Genomic DNA, 11,424 nt, shown 5'->3' on the forward strand with positions numbered 1-11,424 from the left:
AAGCAGAGTCGGAGGTCAGATCAAGCCGGGGTCAAGGGCAGGCGGCAGGCAGAGATTAGTCACAGGAAGCCGGGTCAGGTAACGGTAATCAAGCAGGATAACAGGTGCAGGTTCAATCAGGAAACGCTGTAGACTGGTCAGCAAGATGGTGAGGGACTGACCAGTTTAAATAGCGTTTCTTTGGCGCCAGAACGCTGTCAGCGGGCGTGTGCGCTCCCACGACGTGCACCTCGCGCACACAGCCGCGCGCATGCGCGCGCCAATGCGCACGCACTGGGGCTGAATTCTCCTGACGTTGCCTCTGTTGGCAGGATTTCAGGATCTTCTTTCATGACAGTACCGTTTAGCGGTTTATATTTACTAAAATAATTGCATTTCCATGTTCTGTGAACAGTGGGAGACCACATATAGTGAATGCAGGGTCCTGGGTTTAGTAACATTTTAACTATTTAGATGCATTGCGTTCCTTGACACAGTGCATGCAAAGTTCCTTGCATTAGATTTAAGTTTGAGGCAGATCAAAGGAGTGTCAATTTTTTGGACTTGGAGATACGGGTGGAGGAGGGTCAATTTGTGACATCCACTTTCTTCAAATCCACTGATAGGAACTCTTTTATTCCCCGCGATAGCTGTCACCATCGAGCTTGGCTTGACTTAGTCCCTAAAAGTCAATATTTGCGCCTGAGGCGGAATTGCAGTAAGGTGGAGGACTATAATGAACATGCTAAGGTCCTGACTTCTAGGTTTTTAGATAAAGGCTATCTTGCAGAAGATCTTCAGAGACAGTCTGGTGAAATTGGAAAGATAGATAGAAGTACACTACTAATGGATAAACAGAATCAAGGAACTGATCAGAATAATTACACATGGCCTTTTATTACTGGTTATTCTAGTCAACATTTCATGATAAAAAAATTGCTTCGTAAACATTGGCATCTTATCAAAGAAGATTCAATATTAGGCCCTGCACTCCCAGAACTACCTCTAGTTGTCTTCAGAGGAGTGCCTTCACTGAGAGACACCTTGGCCCCTGGAGTTTGTAACCCTTCATCGAACAAACCTATGTTCTTTCAAAATATGAATGGTTACTATAAATGCAAAAAAAATGCGCTGTTTGTAAAATCAACGCAATCAGCGAACGTAAAACTTTGAGTTTTACTTCTATTAATACCTCTCAAGTATTCAATATAAGATCCTTTATTACTTGCTCTTCCACTCATGTGGTGTACCTTCTGACCTGTCCATGCGGACTTCAATATGTTGGACGTACAGTCAGATCTTTCCAAATAAGAGTTAATGAGCATATTGGGAATATCAGGGGAGGTTACAGAAACCACTCTGTGTCTCGGCACTACAGAGAGGTACACTATAGAGATCCTAGTGGTACCTCTTTTGTGGCTATTGACATCCTGAAACCCCATTGGAGAGGGGGATCAAAAAGAAGAGCCATCTCTAAGCTCGAGATGAGCTGGATTTATCGAGTCAGGTGTCTCAAGCCTTTTGGCCTGAATGTTGATATTGAGGTCAATGCCTTTCTGGATAATTCCTGAGATATATACATTTCCTTTCCCTCAATGTTTTCATTATGTATTATGAGTTATTTTCCAGACTGATAGTGATCTACTGACATTGGAACTGACTCAATTATTTACATCCTTATTTTTCAGGAATGCTCTTTCTGTGTATACTGTCCCAGACTTATGGTTGGGACCATCTATACAGTGTTTGCTAATTTAAACCCCTCTTTCCTGGGTTTATTCATAACTTAAAGCGGGGGTTCACCCTATCGACGAAAAAAAAATAATTTTTTTTTATTTTACCATAAAATCAGGCATTGTAGCGCGAGCTACAGTATGCCTGTCCCGAATTTTTTACCCCCGTACTCACCTTGTTCTCGTAGATTGAAGATACCGGGGAATGGGCGTGCCTATGGAGACGGAGGATGATTGACGGCCGGCTCTGGCGCATCACGCTTCTCCGGAAATAGCCGAAATAGGCTTGGTCTTCACGACGCGTGCGCATAGCCTGTGCGCAGGCGCCGTGAAGAGCCGAGACCTACTCCGGCTGTCTTCGGGGAGAGTGACGTGCCAGGGCCGGCCGTCAATCATCCTCCCTCTCCATAGGCACGCCCATTCCCCGCGGGAGCCGAAAAATACGATCTACGAGAACAAGGTGAGTCCGGGGTTAAAAAAATCGGGACAGGCATACTGTAGCTCGCGCTACAATGCCTGTCTCGATGGTAAAATGTGTCGGGGGGGGGGGGTGAACTACCGCTTTAATTATTATGGAATTAATTTGAGATCTATGACATGTAGAGGGGCTTGGAGAGTCTTACCTATATGAGGGAATACTGTGTCTGTTCTTCCATCTTTTCTCCACTAGATGGCTCTATTGAATGTTCTGTTTGTTAATATGGATATGCATATGGATTATATGTATTAACTGTTAAAATGTTTTTTTGTGCCTCCTTCCACTACCACCTTAAAAATGGAATTAGTATGGCTGACTGTTTATATGTATTATTTTAATATGTGCATATATTGTGATAGACAGGCCATAAGTGGTGAGGCTGTTTACCAATGTGTGGACGTGGGGACATGGGAGAGCGGGTGGAGATTATTCCCGCCCGTTGTGGGGAAGAAGGAGGAATTGACATATGACACAGGATTTGAATATCTGTAGTTTCTTGATCGGCCTCCTCGTTTTTTCTTCCGCTCTTCTATGCTCCGTAAGTCCCGCATTGGCTCATAGGCGTACAATGGGGCTGCTTCCATTGGCCGCAACTACACGAGAGTGAGGCTTGGTTGCTCCTCCGTGAGTATATATGGTGACGGTTCAGTGCGTCGCCCGTGCCCTTTGATAACATCACGTATGACGAAACATGTCAGGGCGGAGCCACGCACTGACGTCACCGCGTTGAACGTGACCCTGGAAGCACTGGCGTACGTTGTTTGAATTTTGTTTTTACTTTTTAGCCTGCATTTTTTTAATGATTGAGTGTACCTTGTTACACATGTTTTAATAAACCAAGTTTTTACGGTACTTCACCATTTATGCCCTCATTTCTTTCCCTGGGTTATCCCATTGGGATTTGGAGCCTAAAGCGGAGCTGAGTGCCCTAAGTGGAGATCGCTATCTGTACTTACCTGGCGGGGGTTAGCTGGAAGCAGTGGAGTTCGCTATCTCTGGGTTCCTTCATCCATGGATTGAGTGGTCCGATATGCCTGTTTGATCTGTCATCTGGTAAGAGTTTATACTTACCCCTTTACCGGTGTATCTTCAAGCTTCTCCCTATCAACTTCTACTTAAACCGGTGGTGGAATTCCTTCATCTTTTCCAACCTTCACCCTTGGAGTTTTTTGGATTTGGACTATATCTATTTTCGTCCTTTTGGGGACTATTTCATATCCCTAGGTTTCAACCTTATTTCCTAGGTATTGTTTTGAATTTCATTCACTTGCAATTAACACACGGTTTGATGCTTTTGATGTGTTAGCACTTTGATTCATCAAGGACTGCTATTGATCAACTTATTACTCACTTAACCTAATTTGATTATTCAATCATTTATATATATATCGTATTTATATTTATATGTTTATATTTTTATACACATTCACCATGTTGCATTGCTAGCGCAACCCTTCTTTTGTTTTTGTTCTATTTTACATGTATATCACGTGTATGTAGGCGTTGCAGCTTGAGTTATCTATTTAACATTATCTTTTCATTATTTATTTACCCATCAATTTAAATTACTTCACTTGTTACCACGACCTATGTATCCACAATCCTCAATCATTTAGCAGTATCATGCCCTATGCCTCCTCTGTTCTCCAGTAGTACCATGCCCATCATATCTCCTATCTCCACTGTTCAGCAGTATCATGTTCCTTGCCTCATCCTGCCTCCAAGGTACTATGTTCCCCTTTCCTCCTCCATTTAGTAGTGCCATGTTTCTTGTTTCCTCGTTCCTCCAGCATGTCCATTCTGCACTCCTTTCTACACTATTCAGCAGTATATTGATGATTGCTTTGTCCTGCCTCCACAGCAGGGGCATAACTATGAATTATTGGGCCTGTAACGAAGTTGTGGCTAAATCTGTCTGAGGCCTGGTTCACACTGGTACGATTTGAGATGCGATTTGAGATGTCAAATCGCATCTCAAATCGGCGGCATTTGCCGGCAATTGTCGGCAATGGCACCGTCCTAATCGGTGCGACGCCACATCTGCGGCGCTGTACCGATTTCAAAAAGTAGTTCCTGTACTACTTTTTGCGATTTCGGGCCGCGATTTACATTGACATCTGTGCAGAAACCTGCATAGATGTCTCTGAAATCGCAGCCGAAATCGGGACTGCCAGCGGGAGTGAAATCGTGCGAGTTCAGCTGAACTCGCACGGCTTCACTCCCGCAGCCCAGTGTGAACCTGGGCTGAAGCTGTCATCTATGACAATCCATGGTACTGATTTTAACCACTTGCTATCCGGAAGATTTACCAGGCCATTTTTTGCTTTTGGCACTGTGGGACTGTGATATGGCTGGCTATCTGACACTGACACTTTTGACACTATGGGGTTTACTTACTAAAGCTACAGGGCTAGATTCAGATAGCCCGGCGTAATTTTCTGCGGGCGTAACGTATCTCAGATACGTTACGCCGCCGTAACTTAGGGCGCAAGTTCCGCATTCATAAAGAACTTGCGCCCTAAGTTACGGTGGCGTAGCGTATGTGGTCCGGCGTAAGCCCGCCTAATTCAAATGTGGATGATGTGGGCGTGTTTTATTTAAATTACTTATGACCCCACGTATTTGACGTTTTTTACGAACGGCGCATGCGCCGTCCGTGAAAAAATCCCAGTGCGCATGCTCGAAATTACGCCGCAAATCGTCAATGCTTTAGACGTGAACGTAACTTACGTACAGCCCTATTCGCGAACGACTTACGCAAACGACGTAATCGACAGGAAATTTCATGCTGGCCCGAAGTCCATACTTAACATAGGATACGCCTCATATAGCAGGGGTAACTTTACGCCGGAAAAAGCCTAACGAAAACGACGTAAAAAAAAATGCGCCGGGCGGACGTAGGTTTCTGAATCGGCGTATCTACCTAATTAGCATGTTCCTCACGTAAATCGACGGAAGCGCCACCTAGCGGCCAGCGTAAATATGCAACTAAGATACGACGGCGTAAGAGACTTACGCCAGTTGGATCTTAGCCTAATTTCGGCGTATCTTGCTTTCTGAATACAGAAAGAAGATACGCCGGCGCAGCTTTGAATTTACGCGGCGTATCAATAGATACGCCAACGTAAATTCTTTCTGAATCTAGCCCACAGAGTTCAAAATTAGTCCCACTTCTGCAGAGAACCCAATCAGCTTCTAACCTCAGCTTGTTCAATTAAGCTTTAGCAATAAAACCTGGAAGCTCATTGGTTTCTCTACAGAAGTGTGAACATTTTTTGCCCTCTCTAACTAGTAAATAAACCCCTTTGTGAGAACTAGTGACACTAATACAGCGATCAGTGCTAAAAATATGCACTGTTACTGTACTAATGACAATGGCTCGGAAGGGGATTAAATGTGTGCCTAAGGCCCCGTACAGACGACCGAACATGTCTGCTGAAACTGGTCCGCGGACCAGTTTTAGCAGACATGTTCAGTCGTGTGTAGGCCCGAGCGTGCAGGATTCCAGCAAACATTTGCCCGCTGGGCCTTTTCTGGACTTGTTTTAAAACAGCCCGCTGGAATCCTGCCCGCTCGGACATGTTCGGTCGTCTGTACAGACCTACCGTACATGTCCGAGCGCCCGCCATCCCTCGCATGCGTCGAATGACTTCGACGCATGCGTGGAAGCATTTAACTGGCAGGGCCACCCACGTCGCCGCGTCATCGTCGCGGCGACGGCGCGGACACGCCCCGCGTATTGTTTACGGGCGGATTTCTGTACGATGGTTAGTACAGCCATCGTACAGAAATCCCCGGGCAGACATGTACAGTGAAAACGGTCCGGCGGACCGGTTTCATCGTACATGTTTGCCCGTGTGTACGCGGCATTACAGTGCTTGGTGCATTCACTGTTAGGTGTTTTCACTAAGTGATGTGCCGGTATTTATTCCTTGTTTTGCATCTGCTGAGGGCCCCCTACCCAGAAGTGCTTTATCACATGCTCAGGGCCGGTTTTAGCGCAAGGCAACATGGGCACTTGCCTTATGGCTCCAGGGAACAGGGCAGAAATTTGACAGTGTCTCTGTGTCAGTGTCTCTCTCATCTCTGTGAGTCCCAGGATTATGCACAGCAGGCATCTCCCGCTGTGTGTATTGGAGCTTAGTGTGTTAACATTGGCTGCGCTGTGAGAAAAGTCCCACCCTCCTCCTAGATCAGCTCGTGTGATAGGCAGAACAATGCGTCTATCACACAAGCTGATCTAGGAGGAGGGCGGGACTTTTCTCACAGCGCGGTCAAAGTTTTCACACTAAGCTCCGATACACACAGCGAGAGATGGCTGCTGTGTGTGAAGTGTAGAGGAGGGAGGGAGGGAGGGGAGCGCTGCAGCCACACTGGCAGTGTGTGTGATAAATTCTCTCTCATGTCCCGTGCCCTGATGTCCTGTGCCCCAGTCTGCTGTGCCTCAATGTCGTGTGCCCTGATGTGCTGTGCCCTGATGTACTGTGACCTGTGCCCTGATGTGCTGTGCCCTGATGTACTGTGACCTGTGCCCTGATGTGCTGTGCCCTTTACCCTGATGTGGCCTGGTGTGCTGTACCCTGATGTGCTATGCCCTGATGTTCACTGTGCCCTCATGTGCCCTGATGTGCTGTGCCCTGTGCCCTGATGTGTACTGTACTCTGATGTGTGAGTCCCCCTCCCCCCACAGTTAGAACCCACTTTAGGAAACATCTTAACCCCTTCAGCGCTGAAAACGAAAAATTGGTCTATCTCCATTACGAACGCTAGTTTTACCAGAACGAGCGCTCCCGTCTCATAACTTGCTTCTGAGCATGCGTGTTTTTTTCACGTCGTTAAAGCCCACACATTACAACGTTAAAAACTACGTGAAAATTTAGATCATGTTCTAAATTTTTAATGCTCATTTTTTATGTTGTGAAAAATGCTCTGGAGCCCACACACGATCATTTTTAATGACATTAAAAACAAAATTAATTTTTCACATCCTGAAAAACGGTCGTGTGCACGCGGCATCAGGATATCATCTGTCCTATATTTTTTAATTCTTTATTTATGGTGCACATAGAAGTTGAATGCTGTACAAAACTTTTTGATTCATCATTGGCCCAGTAACTTTTAGTTGAGAATCAAATATATATCTTTACGCCCAGATTGTTAGGCTACATATAGGACCGAGCCTATTTCTGAGATTTGGTGTTAAAGGGGTTGTAAAGGTAAAACATTTTCTTCCTAAATAGCTTATTTTACCTTAGTGCAGTCCTCCTTCACTTACCTCATCCTTCCATTTTGCTTTTAAATGTCCTTATTTCTTCTGAGAAATCCTCACTTCCTGTTCTTCTGTCTGTAACTCCACACAGTAATGCAAGGCTTTCTCCCTGGTGTGGAGTGTTGTGCTCGCCCCCTCTTTTGGACTACGGGAGAGTCAGGACGCTCTCTATGTTGCAGATAAAGGAGCTGTGTGTTAGTGGGCGTCCTGACTCTCCTGTAGTCCAAGGGAGGGGGTGAGCACGACACTCCACACCAGGGAGAAAGCCTTGCATTACTGCGTGTAGTTACAGACAGAAGAACAGAAGGTGAGGATTTCTCAGAAGAAATAAGGACATTTAAAAGCAAAATTGAAGGATAAGGTACGTGAAGGAGGACTGCACTAAGGTAAAGGTTAACCATTTACTCTGGTATGAGGGGCAAAAGTCATCAGGGGGGTAAGCTAGGATAACCCTGGGATTTTTTTACCTGTATTAGGCAAGCCATAGGAGATGCGATTTTATTTGTTTGCAGGAAAGGAAATTGCTTGATTCCCCTATCAACACAGTCAGTGTTGATGGAGAAATCCCCTCAGCAGCGCTATTGTTTTATCTTTCAGTGGGGAGCCTTCCCTGCCATCAGAACACAATGATTACTGCTAGCAGCTATAGCCACGGAAAGTAATCGTATTGAAAAAAAATCAATGGATCGACTTCACTACAACCAGCCTGTCCATAGATGAATCGAATCTCAGTCAGTGCCTGCTAAAGCAAGATTTAATCTATTAATGGCCATCAATGGCCGGCTTAAAGGGGTTGTAAAGGCAAAACAGTTTTCACCTTAATGCATTTTATGCATTAAGGTGAAAAAAATTCTGAGTATACCGCCCCCCCGACCCCCGTTATACTTACCTGACCCCTCGAAAGTCCCCCGCTCGGCCCCGACATCCTCTTCGCCGCTCAGCCTGGCCGTTGATTGGCTAGGGCGGATGGATTGAAAGCAGCGCAGTCATTGGCTGGCGCTGCTGTCAATCACATCCAATGACGCGGTGCCGAGGGGCGGGACCGAGTGATGCAGCGAGCGGCTATGGTATCACGGGAGCTCGCCTGCAAGGACTCCACACTATGCGAGGGAGCTTGCATGAATGTGTGGAGTTCTTGCGGTGAGGACCAGAGACAGTCGCCGAGGGACCCCAGAAGACCTGGATCAGGGCCACTCTGTGCAAAACGAGCTGCACAGTGAAAGTATAACATGTTTGTTATTTAATAAAAAATGTTTTCCTTTACAACCCCTTTAAGGCATACAGAGTTAAAGTGGTTGTTTAGATAGATAGATAGATAGACAGATAGATAGATAGACAGACAGACAGACAGATAGATAGATAGATAGATAGTGGCCTGCTACTTTTTAGCCGGCGCTGTTTTAGATTTAGAGGGTAGTCTGAGAGTTAGTTGACTGTATGATTTTTTCCAAATTGGGCCTCTGTTCCAGCCCTGGCTGTACTGTGAGTGACCACTATTGTTGTCTGGGGTGTTGTTACCATTCCTGGCCGAGGATGGCAGCAGTCAAGGTGTTTTGGGTGTTCCCCTCCGGCAGCCAATCAGTTGGAGTTGATCGTCCCGCTGTGCATGCTGGGGAGGAGTACTTAAGGGACAGACATCATTGGTCTGGGGTCGTCGATCCTAGTCTGTCGTCCCACCACCCACCCATGTGTGGCCCTCATGGCCAGGGGTGCGTGTTCAAGTGTTCCTGGCTCTGGGACCATGTTGGTCCGGAGTTGTGATCTACTAAGTAGGCACGATAGTCAGACTGGGTCTACGTTTGCGGAGTGGTGCTGTGCTGTCCGTTCTGAGGGAGGAAACCACTTGATGAAGACCTGTCTTGGAGAGCACAGAGCAAGAGGCTGGTATCTCAGGAGAGGCCCTGAACTTCATCGAAGGACGCACTATTACTGAAAGGCTGAATGATGGTCGCCTGTCAGTTCTAAGTTCCACAAGAAGTTATTCGGGAGAGATCCGGGTGCTTAATCCTGTGTTGAGAGGATTTTGGACCGAATGTGTCTCCATCTTTGGGAAGGTCTGTGGCAGAGACTGTACCATATTCCGTGCGCCATCTCGGCTGCTAGGCTAGTGAGAGAGGCCTATCCTGGTGCGCAATACCCACTCTGGCTAGATGAAAGCTGTGTTGCTGGAAGCAGGATTGTTTCCGGACAGAAGTTATACACCTGAACCTATTACCTATTACCCTTCCACCTCTTATTTTATTCTTTTACCAAGTTCAGCAAATAAAGCAAAGAAAAAGAAGTCTAAAGTGTGGACATTGAACTTTTTCTCAACTCTCATCTGATACCCTGGACGGTAAAGGAAATAGAGGTAACATGCCGCCCAAAACAATCCAGCAGCTCCTTCGGGGGTAGTGCTAAATATATATATCTATATATATATATATATATCTATATATATATATATATATATATATATATATATATATATATATATATATATATATATAGATAGATAGATCTTCTTTAGTATCACTTTAAGTAAAATAGGAGACTGTGAAAAGGCGCTTGTGTAACATCAAGGGGAAGGAAAATCAAAGTCGAAAAGGACAACACATTTTGAGTAAAGCATTATATAATTCCCTCTTGAATATGTAACCAGAGTTTTTATGTTTGCTGACTAACTATACTTAATTACAACAAAGCAAACAACAAAAAGTGCAAAGCGCTTGAGTAAAGAATTTTTTAATTGCATGGACCATGGAAAGCACTGTGACCTAAGAAATTTGCAGCATAAACACCCACAGCTGTTCAGTAAAATAGTCATGTGCTGCAATTATACCCTCAGTAGCTAATTAGATAGACTGTCTGTCTGTAGGCTGGATGATGTAGGCCCGATTCACACTATCACAACTTCAAAGTCGCACGACCTTGAAGCTGACATCCCTGCACAACAAATTGGGGGAATTGATTCCTGATGCCGCGTACACAAAACCGTTTTTCGGGATGTAAAAAATTAAGTTTTTTTTTTTTAATGTCATTAAAAACTATCGTGTGTGGGCTCCAGAGCATTTTTCACGATGTAAAAAATGACCAAAAAAATTTCAAACATGTTCTAATTTTTCACAACGTTTTTAACGTTGATCCCGCCTCAGGCTTCAGGCCTAGCTGCTTGGCTGTAGTGCTCTCCCACGTTCCGCAGAGGGGAGAGCGCCGATCCCAAGAGAGCGAATTCCGCTCTTCCCCGCCTTTAAGTAACCTCCCCCATAAAGCTGAGCAGGGGTGCAATGTTCTCTGGGATGCCAATGAATTATGGGTACCGTAGTCTATTTCTACTAATGTCAATGGAGTCCGTTTCTCCCAATCCTTCAAATCCCACAATGCATTGCTTTAGGAAAAAGTAAAACACGTATATACAACGTGACTGGAACTCCCGGGGTATTTAGGTATGCATAACTATCAAATAGTCCCTGATAATATGACCCCACTACACACTCCCCCCACTTAAAGTCTTTGGTCTCCAAAGAGGACAACAGTATGTATCCTGATACATGCTTTGTAAATACATGCAGAGAAAAAGTTAGTTAGGTCATGCAAGGCAACAAATAATGTGCATTATCCCTAATAGTATTTAATGTCGAACAACTCTTCGCCGCTCAGCCTGGCCGTTGATTGGCTAGGGCGGATGGATTGAAAGCAGCGCAGTCATTGGCTGGCGCTGCTGTCAATCACATCCAATGACGCGGTGCCGAGGGGCGGGACCGAGTGATGCAGCGAGCGGCTATGGTATCACGGGAGCTCGCCTGCAAGGACTCCACACTATGCGAGGGAGCTTGCATGAATGTGTGGAGTTCTTGCGGTGAGGACCAGAGACAGTCGCCGAGGGTGAATGACTCTTCTTTCCCTCTGTTCCTCAGGAATTATAAGCTCAAGAAGGACAAGTTCAAGCTCACTGTCTTCTGCATCAAGTATGCCAGACTCCATAT

Source organism: Rana temporaria, chromosome 1 (genome assembly GCF_905171775.1).
Source record: "Rana temporaria chromosome 1, aRanTem1.1, whole genome shotgun sequence".
Taxonomy (NCBI): domain Eukaryota; kingdom Metazoa; phylum Chordata; class Amphibia; order Anura; family Ranidae; genus Rana; species Rana temporaria.